This window comes from Mustelus asterias, chromosome 18 (genome assembly GCF_964213995.1).
Source record: "Mustelus asterias chromosome 18, sMusAst1.hap1.1, whole genome shotgun sequence".
Taxonomy (NCBI): Eukaryota; Metazoa; Chordata; class Chondrichthyes; order Carcharhiniformes; family Triakidae; genus Mustelus; species Mustelus asterias.
In genome coordinates this window covers 23,407,602-23,421,172 of record NC_135818.1, presented here as the reverse complement: position 1 = coordinate 23,421,172, position 13,571 = coordinate 23,407,602, and the positions used below count along the sequence as shown (strand labels likewise).

Here is a 13,571-nt window from a genome sequence, read left to right as displayed (position 1 = left end):
ATACCGCGAGGTTATTTGCCAGGAGATTATTATGATCCACAGAGTTTGGAATCATTTGTATACTCCTGAAGTGAGTGTAGAGTTACGGCACATCTTCAAAGTCGAGAAGCTCTGAACATCGTGAGGCTTCGTTGCATCACTATTGAATGGGCCACGCTTAATGATCCAGACGTTTAATTGGGTCGAGTTCGGATGTTCGTGCGCGAGGAAACGCCCAGCTTGAGCTCAGGGAGAGCTGCTCGTTGTCCGTAACAGTTTGCGTTCGGTAACAGATAGATATACAGAAGCAGCTAATGGAAATTTACAAGGGACGTAGCTCATTGAACACCTTGAGGCATTATTAAGATAGGTTGTTGTCCCACTTCAAATACTCTCGGTCATACAGTTCCGGGGGGCTGGAGTTCGGGAAGGGTAGGCAGTGATGAGTGGTTTGTGGTCAGTGGACATTGGTAAGTGACATTTGCGGTTTTCTAGTGAATTTGAGCAAAAAGATGTGAACAGTGAGCTATTGTCGATGGTGTGTGAACAATAGCGGGTGGATAGTGGCCTGTGCGGTGTTTGCAGTTCCATGCAGACGTGTAGCATGGACAGTGTGTTATGGATGCTACCGTGTAGTCAGTGGGTTGTGGAGAGTGACTTCCCAGTCCAGTCCACTAGGTGCGAAATTTGCGATGCCGAGAATGAAATGCAGTCAGCTGTAGTCATTGTGTTGTTGGCTGTAAAGCTTGGGAAATGCGGTGTGGAGCTTCAAATGTGGTCAACGGGGTATGCAAATTAATTAGTTAATTAATTAATTCATGAATTAATTCATGAATTAATTCATGAATTAATTCATTCATGGACATCGGACTGTGCGATGTTCATTGTCGATTGTGGCCAGTGGGGTTGGTCACTGTGGTGTGGACTGTTCGATGTACACAACGGGGTCAGGATATGAAGGTATAGTTAGTGTAGTTGTATTTGGGTCTCGGCAATATGATGTGAGGAATGGATTGTTGACAGTGGAGGCAGTGCGCTGTTTACAATGGGATGCACACATTGGGAAATATGCAATGGCATGAGGAACTAGGCGTGCGGGCATTTGTGCGGACAGTGCCAACTCGATCGTGGGGCGTATGTAACGGTCTCTGAAAGGTAACCATCATGGTCAAGAGATTGCAATGCGTTCTTCATAGCATTGTCTTCTTCACCAGGTTCATTGAAGGCCTTAACTTTCTGGTAGCATCTTGAATCCATATTTGGTTGTTCTTCACATTTCCCCACTTTAAAGACAGTTTTCATGACGTGTGTACAACAAAAGTGTAACTGTGGTACAGGGCCAACTTCTAAACCAAAGATAAATATTTTAATTACCAAAACTAATTTCTTAAAACGCGAGTCAATCTGTAACTCCTCGTCAATTAACTCCGTGCATATAATTGAAGCATGTTATATGCAACAGTGAATATAACTATATTAATAAATGGAACGAAGAGTTCATACATTCTTTGATGATAAGCGGAAATGCCACAATGTGTTTTTGCACACTGTATCAGGTCCAGTGTATTGGAAACATAGTAATTGCATGAAATATCAACATCGAATCCTTCTAGAGCGTATGGAGCAAGTGATCATTGATCTTGCCAATAGAACACCGGTATATAAATAGAGATCATAGATCACACAATCCCTACAGTGCAGAAGGAGGCCGTTTGGCCCATCGAGCCTGCAACGGCAATAATTCCATCCAGGCCCTATCCCCGTAATCCCACTTATTTACCCGAGTAATACCTCTGACATTAAGGGGCAATTTAGCAAGGCCAATCAACCTAACCCGCACATCTTTTGGACTGTGGAAGAAGTTCCTCCTCAACTCTGTCCTAAACTGACTCCCCCTTATTTTGAGGCTGTGTCCTCGAGTTCACCTGGTGAACCTTCTCCGTACTCCCTCCAAGGCCAATATATCCTTCCGCAAATAAGGGGACCAAAATTGCACACAGTACTCTAGTTGCGGCCTCACCAGTACCTTGTACAATTGCAGCAAGACCTCCCTGCTTTTATACTCCATCCCCTTCGCGATAAAGGCCAATGTTCCATTTGCCTTCTTGATCACCTGCTGCACCTGCAAACTGAGTTTTTGCGATTCATGCACAAGGACCCCCAGGTCCCTCTGCACAGTAGCATGTTGTAATTTTTCACCATTTAAATAATAGTCCATTTTACTATTATTCCTTCCAAAGTGGATAACCTCACACTTGTCAACGTTATACTCCATCTGCCAGATCCTCGCCCACTCACTTAGCCTATCCAAATCTCTCTGCACACTTTCCGCATCCTCCATGCAATTCGCTTTCCCACTCATCTTTGCGTCATCTGCAAACTTTGTTACCCTACACTCAGTCCCCTCCTCCAGATCATCTGTGTATATGGTAAACAGTTGAGGCCCCAGCACCGATCCCTGCGGCACACCACTAGTCACCAACTGCCAACCAGAAAAGCACCCATTTATTCCAACTCTCTGCTTCCTGTTAGATAGCCAATCCTCAATCCACGCTAACACTTTACCCCCAACTCCATGTACCTTAATCTTCTGCAGCAACCGTTTGTGAGGCACCTTATCGAACGCCTTTTGGAAATCCAAAAACACCACATCCACCGGTTCCCCTCTGTCAACCGCACTCGTTACATCTTCATAAAAATCCAGTAAGTTCGTCAAACATGACTTTCCCTTCATGAATCCATGCTGCGTCTGCTTGATCGAACCATTTTTTTCCAGGTGTCCTGCTATTTCTTCTTTAATGATGGATTCCAGCAATTTCCCAACTACGGACATTAAGCTAACCGGCCTGTAGTTACCCGCCTTTTGTCTACCTCCTTTTTTCAACAGTGGCATAACATTAGCTGTCCAATCAGCCGACACTTCCCCAGAGTTCAGCGAATTTTGATAATTTACAACCAACACATCTGCTATTACTTCTGCCATTTCTTTCAGTACCCTGGGATGCATTCCATCTGGGCCCAGGGACTTGTCTACCTTTAGTCCCATTAGCCTACCAAGCACTACCTCTTTAGTAATAGTAATCGCTTTAAGGACCTCACCCCCTACAGTCCCATGACTGTCAATTTCCGGTAAGCTATTTGTGTCCTCTACCGTGAAGACCGACACAAAAAACTTGTTTAAGGCCTATATTCAAATGCAACTTTTATTTATTCTTCCATTTGATGTGGACATCGAAAAGGGCAGCATTTGTTGCGTATTCCTAATTGCCCTTGTACTGAGCGAGTTACTAGGCATTTTCAGAGTGGAGTCACATTGCTGTGGAGTCACATGATGGGCAGACCAGTTAACGATGGCAAGGGCATTCGTGATCAACTTCAGGGGTATTGGCGAACAATTTTACGTCAATGTGGTTCGCATTGTCACCATTACCGAGATATTTTTTCTATGTTTATACTGATTTATTGACGGAATTTAAATTCTACTCGCTGCCATGGCGGAATTTGAAGCTATTTCTCCAGAGCATTTGCCTGTGTTTCTGCATTACTGACCCAGTGACTTTACCACTATGCCAACATCGCCTTGGGTCAAGGACAATGCCCTGACGAACCCCTGCAGTGATTTCCTGGGTTGAGATGGTTCACCTTCAACAGCCACAACGATCTTCCTTCATCCCAGCTATGATTCCAACCAGTGGAGAGCTTTCACCCTGATTAATTTTGTCTTCAGTTTTGCCAGGCCACCTTAATGTCACACTTGGTTAAATGCTGTGTTGATATCAAGGACCGCCACTCAGACTTCACCTTTGAAATTCGAAACTTTTGTCCATGTTTCGATTAAGGTTGCAAGGAGCTCCAGGGGCGACTGTTCCTGGTGGAACAGAAGTTGAGCATTGTTGAGCAGGTTAATAACTTCAATTGGCTGGATTGGAACTGCCCCACTCTTTTCTAGAAGGGACATATTTGAATAACTTTGCACTAGGTCGGGTACAGTGTTGTATCGTATTTGTATACAGTTTTGTATAATTGATCGTCTAGATCAGTGGTTGCCAAACTTTTTTCACTGGGCCGCACTTTCGGAATAAAAATTTGCTCACGCCACACCGAATTTTCTAGTCATAAGAAATACATTCAAAAACAAAAAAAAACAACTCCTAGCAGTGCTTGATTCATAACATAGAACACAACTACTTTATAATATGATCATGGGACATCCAGAAAGTATAAAACAAAGCAGCTACATAAAAACATCTATCCATTATTAAATGTTTCTTTGATTGTCCTTGAATCTTCCTGCCACACTTGCCATCCTCTCTCGCCGCACCAGTGTGGCACGCTGCACCCTTTGGGAATCACTGGTCCAGCTCCTACCAATTACAAGGTTGGAAATAAATCGGATGGAATCTTTTTCCTTAGCTCATCCCTATGGGGCCCGAACGTTCTCATCAACAAGCTAATGCGGAATTTAATGTCTTTCTTTCAAGGACTTCCAGCCTACATGCGAATAATTGAGAATCACTGATGAATCAAACATTCATATAATCATTAGGTCTAATAATATGTTACTAGTTCATTGGAGTATTTCATGTAACAATTCTCATCCCTGTGTTCTCCATGGCCTCGCCACTCACGATATTTGCAAATTACTCCAGCTATGTCACTCCCCAGAATTCTGTGTCCCTTCAGCTCGAAGACAGTTCAACTGGTCATGTGCTAACGCTGAATTTCCGTCCCTAAATCTCTCACATTCTCTGCCTCCTCCTTTAAGATACTTTTTTAGTCTCACGTCTATGACAAAACTTCTTGTCGCCTATCCCAATTTCTGCCTCTTTGAATCTGTTCAAACGTTTGACGGATTGTGCTCTGGTGAAATACCTGTCATGGTTCACCAGCATAGGCACCACATAAATGCAAGTTGATGTTGTTGCATTTCATTTACAATTGTCACACGCCTAGCTTTGCATTCACAGATTTAAAAACACAACGATTCTTCCTTCCCTGATACAATTCTCATATCATTTTGCATAGATGTCTCTACCAGATACCTCTTAAATGCCACGTACTTACTGAAGGGTCAGCTGCTGCATTCTGACAGAGAACTAAAAGAAAGCTCATCTTTATTTGTGAGCAAGCTCAAGGCTTGGCTGCTTTGCTGGCTGTATAATCGGGTGTTGTTGGTTGGATTTAACGATAAGTCAACTTTTACAGCACGTCCAATTTGCCTTTAAAGAGTTTACTATTTAAACAAACGTTCACTTACTCCACCGCCGACGCACGGTGGCAGCAGTGTGTACCATCGACAAGATGTACTGCAGCAACTTCCAAACCCACGATGGCGACCATCGAGAAGGGCAAGGGCAGCAGATATCTGGAAACACCATGAACTGGGAATACCCCCCTCCCCCCACCCCACGAACAAGCCACTCAGTATCATGACTAGAAATATATTGCTGATCCTTCACCGTGTCTCGGTCGAAATCCTGGAACTGCTTCCCTAACAGCACAGTATGTGTGCCTACACCACGTGGACTGCAACGTTTCAAGAAGGCAGCTCACCACCACCTTCTCAAGGGCAACTGTGGATGGGCAAAACCCAGCAACACTGAAATCCCTTACGTGAATAAAAAAAATAAATGTGCAAGAAGCTTGCAAAAGCATCAATCAACTAAGTTTAACATTGACTTACATCGAAGAGTCATATTTAAGACCAAAAATTTTTTTGATTTGATTTATTATTGTCACATGTACTGGGATACAGTGAACAGTGTTGTTTCTTGCGCGCTAAAGAGGCAAGGCGTACCGCTCACAGAGTACATTGGGGAGAAGGAAAGAAGAGGGTGCAGAATATACTGCTACAGTGAAAGCTAGGCTGTAGAGAAAGATCAAGTTGATATGAGGTAGGTCCATTCAAAAGTCTGATGGCAGCAGGGAAGAAGCTATTCTTGAGTGGGTTGGTACATGATCTCAGAGTTTTGTATCCTTTTCCCAACAGAAGAAGGTGGAAGAGAAAATGACCGGCGTGCGTGAGGTCTTGATTATGCTGGCTACTTTTCCGAGGCAGCGGGAAGTGTAGACGGAGTCAACGGATAGGACGGTGGTTTGCATGATGGACTGGGCTTCGTTCACGACCCTTTGTAGTTTCTTGCGGTCTTGGTCAGAGCAGGAACCATACCGAGCTAAGATACATCCGGAAAGAATGCTTTCGATTGCGCATCGTAGCGTGAATGCCGAATTTCCTTAGCCTTATGTGATGAGATTGGTAGGTTTTAAGTAGTAACTTGAAGTAACAAAAAAAGATCGAAGACAGAATAGGTGAAGTAGGGAATTCTATAGCTACCTATCTATTTTTAAACCAGTTGGATTAGCCTAGGCTAAATAATCACTGCTAGATGCATTATTTTTGCTTAAAAATGTGTTTCTAGAATTATCGGAAAATCACCAGGTACCAGCCTCCAGTGTTAAACGTAGGGGGCCTATTTTTTGATGTTGGTTAAGTGATAGACATTAACCAGATCCCAAGGAGGACGGGTCTATTCTTAGCATAACAACCCGGGATCTTTTCCATTCAGGCTTGGTTAGGCGAAAATTAGCAGCAGCAAGACCAATAACTTATGATGCATACATATGCTTCACAAGATCTTTCCTGGATATTATGTGATACGGAGTCATTTACCAGAAACATAACGGGACTTGCCATGAAAATACCGTGGCTAAAAGGACAAGTCAAAACCTAGAAATCCTGTGGTGAGTAACTCAGCTTCTGACTCGCCAAAACCTGTCCAGTAACTGCAAGACGTAAGTCGGGAGTGTGGTTGCTACGAACAGTCACTCCCCTCCATCACCAATGAACAGTGGTAGCAGTATGTATCATCTGCAAGATGCACTGCAGATACTCACCAAGGCCCCTTAGACAGCACCTTTCAAACCCACAACCACTAACATCTAGAAGGACAAGGTTGGCAGACACAAGGGAAAACCACCAACTGGATGTTCCTCTCCAAGCCACTTACGATCCTGACTTCAGAACTATATCATCATTCCTTCACTGTCGCTGGGTCAGAATCCTGAAAATCCCTCCCTAACAGCACTATGGTTGTACCTACACCATGTGGACAACTGATGTTCAAGAAAGAAGCTCAGCAGCACCTTCTGAAGGGCAGTTAGGGATGGGCAATAAATGCTGGCCTAGCGACTGACACCCACATCGCATGAATAAATACAAAGGCAAAAGGTCATTGAGGTCTCAAACAACATCTTAAATAAGGAGAGGGAAAAGAGGCGCTCATAGAAAATTCTCTATCTTAGGTCGTGGCCGCTGAAAGTACAATGATTAATTCAAAAAGATTCAAGCGGTCAGATTTGGAGCAGTGCAGGGTTGAAGGTGATTCCAGAGCCACTGAGAGGAGAGGCTATTTAGGAATTTGGAAGCCAGAAAGATAATTTTAAAATAGAGAGGGTGCTTATCCGAGATGCAATGCAAGCCAGTGAGATTTACATGTGAGCGTTAGAAATATTTCATAAAATACGTACAGTTAAAAGGAGGCCATTCAGCCCATCGAGTTCTCCCCGACTCTCTGACCGAGCATCACACACAGGCCCTATGCCGAAGTCCCACATACTTACCCCACTAACTCTCCCTAACACATCTTGGGACACTAACGGGCTAAATTGCCAATTGGTCAATCCACTAACCTGCACCTCTTTAGACTGTGGGTGGAAACCCGGAGCACCCGGAGGAAACCCACGCAGAAGGGGAGATGTGCAAACACAGCCAGTCACCCAAGACGGCGCTGTGAGGCAACAGTACTAACCACTGCCGCCATTTCTACTCCATTTCTATTCTCTTTGGCGTTGAGGACCAAATGTCCACATCATCTGAATCCTCCAAATACACGTTTCCCAGCGGCGACGGAAATTAATCCACATCATCCAATTGTGTCCTTCTGGCAATACGCATTTCCCGATAGAAACACGCCCTCTCATTGTTATTCTTGTCTCTTAATATGAGCAAGGTGATGTGTTGCATTTCGCTTATGAAATTTTGACTTACCAAGTCGGGTTGTTAAAATCCCCACGATTCTAGTGCCTGATCCGGCGAAATCACCTTCTTCCCAGTAAAACTGATGTTCTCTTTCTCAAAGTAATTGCAAAGAAAATCTTCTGGAAAGCTGGAACATCGACGTTATGATGAACTAATTCAGAATGTTACGCAAATCCCTTGGATACCAATGCTATGAAGTGTAGGCACTGAGAAGGATAATGGAAACCTCCAGCGACCTGTTATCAGTCGGACACTCTCACCATCTACCAATGGGCTCAGATCAGCAACTGGCGCGTCCGAGCTTCGGAAGGTCATTTTGTTCTCTCCCGGTGATGTAAGGGTCCAAGAAATGATCTGACGTGGAAGTCCAGCACTTCAACACAGGTAACATTTCAAACTCCTCATGCAAATGTAGGAGCACAAATCAAAGCTGTATCAATGACTCAAGGTGAAGATGTAACACGTGTTGTGGTCTAAAACGCACAGGAAGGTTGTACATAAGAACATAAGAAATAGGAGCAGGAGTAGGCCATCTAGCCCCTCGAGCATGCCCCGCCATTCAATAGGATCATGGCTGATCTGACGTGGATCAGTACCACTTACCCGCCTGATCCCCATAACCCTTAATTCCCTTACCGATCAGGAATCCATCCATCCGCGCTTTAAACATATTCAGCGAGGTAGCCTCCACCACCTCAGTGGGCAGAGAATTCCAGAGATTCACCACCCTCTGGGAGAAGAAGTTCCTCCTCAACTCTGTCTTAAACCGACCCCCCTTTATTTTGAGGCTGTGTCCTCTAGTGTTAACTTCCTTACTAAGTGGAAAGAATATCTCCGCCTCCACCCTATCCAGCCCCCGCATTATCTTATAAGTCTCCATAAGTTCCCCCCTCATCCTTCTAAACTCCAACGAGTACAAACCCAATCTCCTCAGCCTTGTAGTTTGCAATGTTTTCGCCATGCCCGTGAAGTTGATTAATTACGTTGCTCCATTGTGCGTCCTCTGCCAAAATGTCCATGGGTTCTATTTCAAATGGAAGTGGGAAATCCACGTTTCAACCAGTTATACATACATATATGCGCACATACAAACATACGTACATACGTATATACGGACAGACACTCGAGTTAGGAGCAAGTGTAGTCCAGTCGGCCCCTCGAGTCTGCCCCGCCATTTCATAAGATCATGGCTCATCTGATTGTGGTATCACTTCTACTTTCCTAATCAACCCCAGTATCGTTCACTCCCTTGTTAACGAAGATTCTATCTAAGCCTTAAAAATATCAATGACCCTGCGTCCATTGCATTTTTCAGGTCTTTCAAGTATTATACGTATATAATATATAAATATTATATATTAGTATGCTAAGTGTAACTGGTCGGTTTTGATTCTATCCGAATAATCCAGGTCACTTACTGATTCCCAGACATTTTAGCATTGATGACTCGTGCGACCCTGAATTGATAGCCACAGAATTCATATATGATCTCCAAAATGACCGTACTTGAATCGGTACGCTTCTCATTTTCGGCATCGTCGCTGGATATACCTAACCAATGATTGTCCTCATCCTTTCCAACCTTCATCTGAAACTCCCCTGTTGGATATTCTGTCAGCTGTGGTGCCTTCCGTTCCAGGACTGAAACAGAAGTGAAGTTCCTGGAAATGGTCGAACATGGATTTATATCATGCTCCTTGAGACCTCGGGACGGTCCACCTTCAGTACAGCCAATTCAGTATCGTCTCTCCCGTTCTGAAAGCACACTCGACTACTAACGATGAGAGCAGCAACGTTGCTTAAAGGGCAGAAAGATAGGTAACCAGTTAGCATGTTTAAGAAGTGTTAGTTGAGGGATGAATGTTTGCCAGGACAGCAGGAAAACATTACTGCAATCAATGTCCAGTTTAATTTCTTAGTTTAGCATTTTGAAATCAACTTAGAACTTTAAAACAAGTCAATTAACATTTAACAAAAACTGCCTGATTCTGGCAGGTAAATGTCAGAGTTTTAACAACACCAGGTTAAAGTCGAACAGGTTTATTTGGTACCAAATAAATCTGTTGGACTTTAACCTGGTGTTGTTAAAACTCTCACTGCGTTCACCCCAGTCCAATTCCGGCATCTCCACATCAGGTAAATGTCAATCAGAGATGAGTGATTGCCTGAGTAGATGCAACTGTTGTGCAGAGGATGCTAAGCCAGCAGTTGTAACTTGGTTGTGACTCAGAGAGGTCTAGAGAAGAATGGTCGTAGAACAGGGTGCATTTCAAACAGAGCTTAGGAGCTGGAAACTTTGTACACATGGGAGTTCAATGCTGAGGTGGGAACAAATGCTTAATTTTGCCTCCAATGCCTGTAATTCATGACGGTTACAGGTAAACATATAATTTAATTTACCTATTACTTCAATTATAGGCAATTGCTTTTTGTTCAATTGTAGGTAGTGCAATTTACTAATTGCATGAGTAAAACAAACTAAAAGCTAGACGCTAAATTGAAAAAAGAGGTCAAGTATAGAGCATGAACTTCAGCAGAGGTGGCAGTATGTATTTGACAACATCAAAAGCAACAAAGATAACAGCAACAAAAATCAAGCAATGTTGAAAGAAGTGGAGGTCAGCTAACATTTTACTGTTGATTAAAAGAGATAAATTATGGGTGTTAGATAAATTACTGCCAGATAAGGTGCAATTTAACCTGGAACAGTCGGCACGGATTTGTTAAGAGGGGAAAGTATTGTTTGGCTAACTCGATTGCATTATTATGAGTGTTAATGAGGATAGCGCTTTTCATGTACTCCACGGCAGAGTGGTGAGAAAAGTAAAAGCCCATGAGATCCATTGTTTAATCCCAAACTGTCTCAGAGGCAGGAAGCAAAGGATATTGACAGATGGATATTTTTTCCTGACTAGAATGTTTTCTCCCAGTGATATTCCACAGGGATCAGTATATATGAATGATTTAGACTTAAACATATGAGACTTGATTAAGAGAATTGCACTTCACCTTACAGTGAGAAATAAAAGCTCTGAACTCAGGAGGAGGCCGATGGACTTCTAGGGTGGACAAAAGAAATAGAATTCAGTTTGGAGAGCTGTGAGCTGGAAAGCACTTGGAGAGGGGAAACGAGGTAATTGGGTGCACGATAAACGGTAACCTTATCGGCACCTGTCTTCCCTACACTGCATAAGGTTTAGAATACTCCAATAAGAACACACCTGTTGCAATGCCTCCGGTCCTCCAACCATCCCGACAGTTGTCACTTTTACTTTTGAACACCAAAGCGACCACAGTAGATTTCACTTCCCGCCTTTATAAAGATTTTAGCTGATATCTAATTTATAGTGCAATAATAAACAAAGTGCCTCAAAACTGAACTGGAAAAAATAGAGCCATGAAAACGCGAACTTGTTGCAGTAGTACTGTGTTATTTCTACTGTCTAATAAATTGCATTGCCTCTTGGTGCGGGCTTTTCCAAACTTTGCTGGTGGTTTCTGTAAAACAGGAAGAACTTCCATTTTTATCAGATGTAAAGAGGCATATAAATGGTTCAGTTACTTAATCTGCGCCTATTCAACATGTTTCTATTTACTTGTGTACATGCCAATCAACGTTTCACAATCAGTTAAGTAGCTGATTCACTCATGTGGTGACACTTTAACTGAAACGTACGCAGAAAGCTAGAAACTTGGGTGTGAACAACAGGGCCATAGTCTTCCAATTAGTTGGTTCCAGGCAGGAAATGTGTTATCCCTTCACATTTCGCATACTAGCCCATCAAATTATTTATCTTTCATTTATGATAAAATTACCCCCCCCCCCCCAACCCTTAGATCCATTGGAAGGCCAATCAATCTGCTCATCGCCTTGGTATGAGACACTCAGACCTAACCTGCCTTTCAACGCTTCTCTTCCAATTATGCCATTTATCATTGTGAATCTATGAATATGTTCAACGTATCTCTGTTTTTACTATTCTGTGAAGGGCGGTAGCGGCGTACTGGTATTGTGGCCAGCCTAGTAATCTGGAGACCTAAGGGTAATGCTGTGGGGGACTCAGGTTCGAATCCTACCAAGGCAGGTGGTGAAATTTGAATGTAATGAAAAATAAAAGTTTAATGATAACCATTGTCGATTGTAGTTAAGAACCCACCTGGTTCGCTAATATCATTTAGGGAAGGAAATCCTTACCTGGTCTCCAGATCCACAGCAATGTGTTTGACCCTGAAAAAATCCTCAGGGATGGGCAATAAATGCTGGTCCTGCCAGCGACGCCCACATGCCATGAACAAATAAAAAAAAGGAGGATGCTATGTATTCAGACGAGATAACCCGCAATCTCTTCAATCTCCACTTTTGTATTTAATTGGTCACACCGGATTCCACTTCCGTGCCCTTCTCATGTTTTAGCAGATATCTGTTTAGTTTGGACAGCGAAATTTCAACTTGGAAACAAAGCAGAAATATAAGCGAAGCGGCTTTTAAGAGAAACGTTTAATCAGATATTCATCAATTATTATGATTTATCTATGGAATAACAACGTGGTGGGATTAACGTTCCCTGGCATTTTGCACTGTTGATAATGCATATTGTACCTGCGAAGTAATTAAGATGTACCCAGATAAGAAAACGCAAGATGTTTATTTATTTTCTCTATAAACTTTAATCCAAGGACACGAATCAACACATCGTGGTCAACAAGAGACATATTTGGCCAGATAGGACTGAGTTTGGGTGGGGTTGAGGGGAAGGGGGGAGGGGGATCTTGTCTGTTCTTGGGAATAGAGAGGTCAGAGGGGCTCGTTTTCACCCTGTGCCAATTGTAACGATTATAACAGTCCCTCAAAGGCGCTGCATTTACATTTATTATGGCAAAGAAAAGCACAGGACTCTGTGTTATTAAATAAACGAATATGTTTGACTGTAGTACAGTATTTCCACAACCTTCTCGTCTGTAAAGCCCCTCCCTTTTCTACTCAGTTGATGAAGCATGTAGCTAATCACTGATCATGTGCGACTTAACTGGTCGAAAAGTTTGTTTCAGGGCTCTGGAACACTGCAGGGCCCACACTCCATTGACAACAACATTTCACTTTCCAACTGCGTCTGGCCGCCGTCACTGTGAGTTTGATGCATTCTAAAGACTACTTTCGATACCGGGAGGTAGCGTGCGAAGGGTTCAGGCTCTGAAGGTCGAGCTGGAGGATTTAAAATTGGGCATATGAGGAAGAATAGGCACATTTGTAAATGCAAGATATTTGATTAATGACAAAAACAACGGAACTCAAGAGAATATTAAAAGCAGGCTCGCAACTTGCAGCACTGGGTTACCGACTCAAAATGGCGACAGAAAAATTTTGAATAAGAGTATATTGAAGGAAATAACTTACATTCCTTTAGCAACGTTGTCTCAAACATCTTTACAACAGATTACATGAATTTAAAGTTTAAAGTTTATTTAGTAATGCCACAAGTAGGCTTACATCAACACTGCAATGAAGTTACTGTGAAAACCCCCTAATCGCCACACACCGGCGCCTGTCCCGATA

At 43.0% G+C, this 13,571-nt stretch overlaps 1 long non-coding RNA gene across 6 annotated transcripts in view; it reads right to left on the bottom strand.

Moving 5' to 3' along the window:
* Positions 1–12,497: 12,497 nt before the first annotated feature.
* LOC144507004 (uncharacterized) overlaps positions 12,498–13,571 on the bottom strand; it is a 56,846-nt gene continuing 55,772 nt past the window's right edge. For 4 of the 6 annotated variants that reach the window (XR_013500003.1, XR_013500002.1, XR_013499999.1 and 1 more), the window contains one exon: positions 12,505–13,220. This is a non-coding gene — a long non-coding RNA (uncharacterized LOC144507004). Of the gene's footprint in view, positions 13,221–13,571 lie in introns of all 6 variants that reach the window. The other 2 variants (XR_013500001.1, XR_013499998.1) reach the window with 1 other exon arrangement.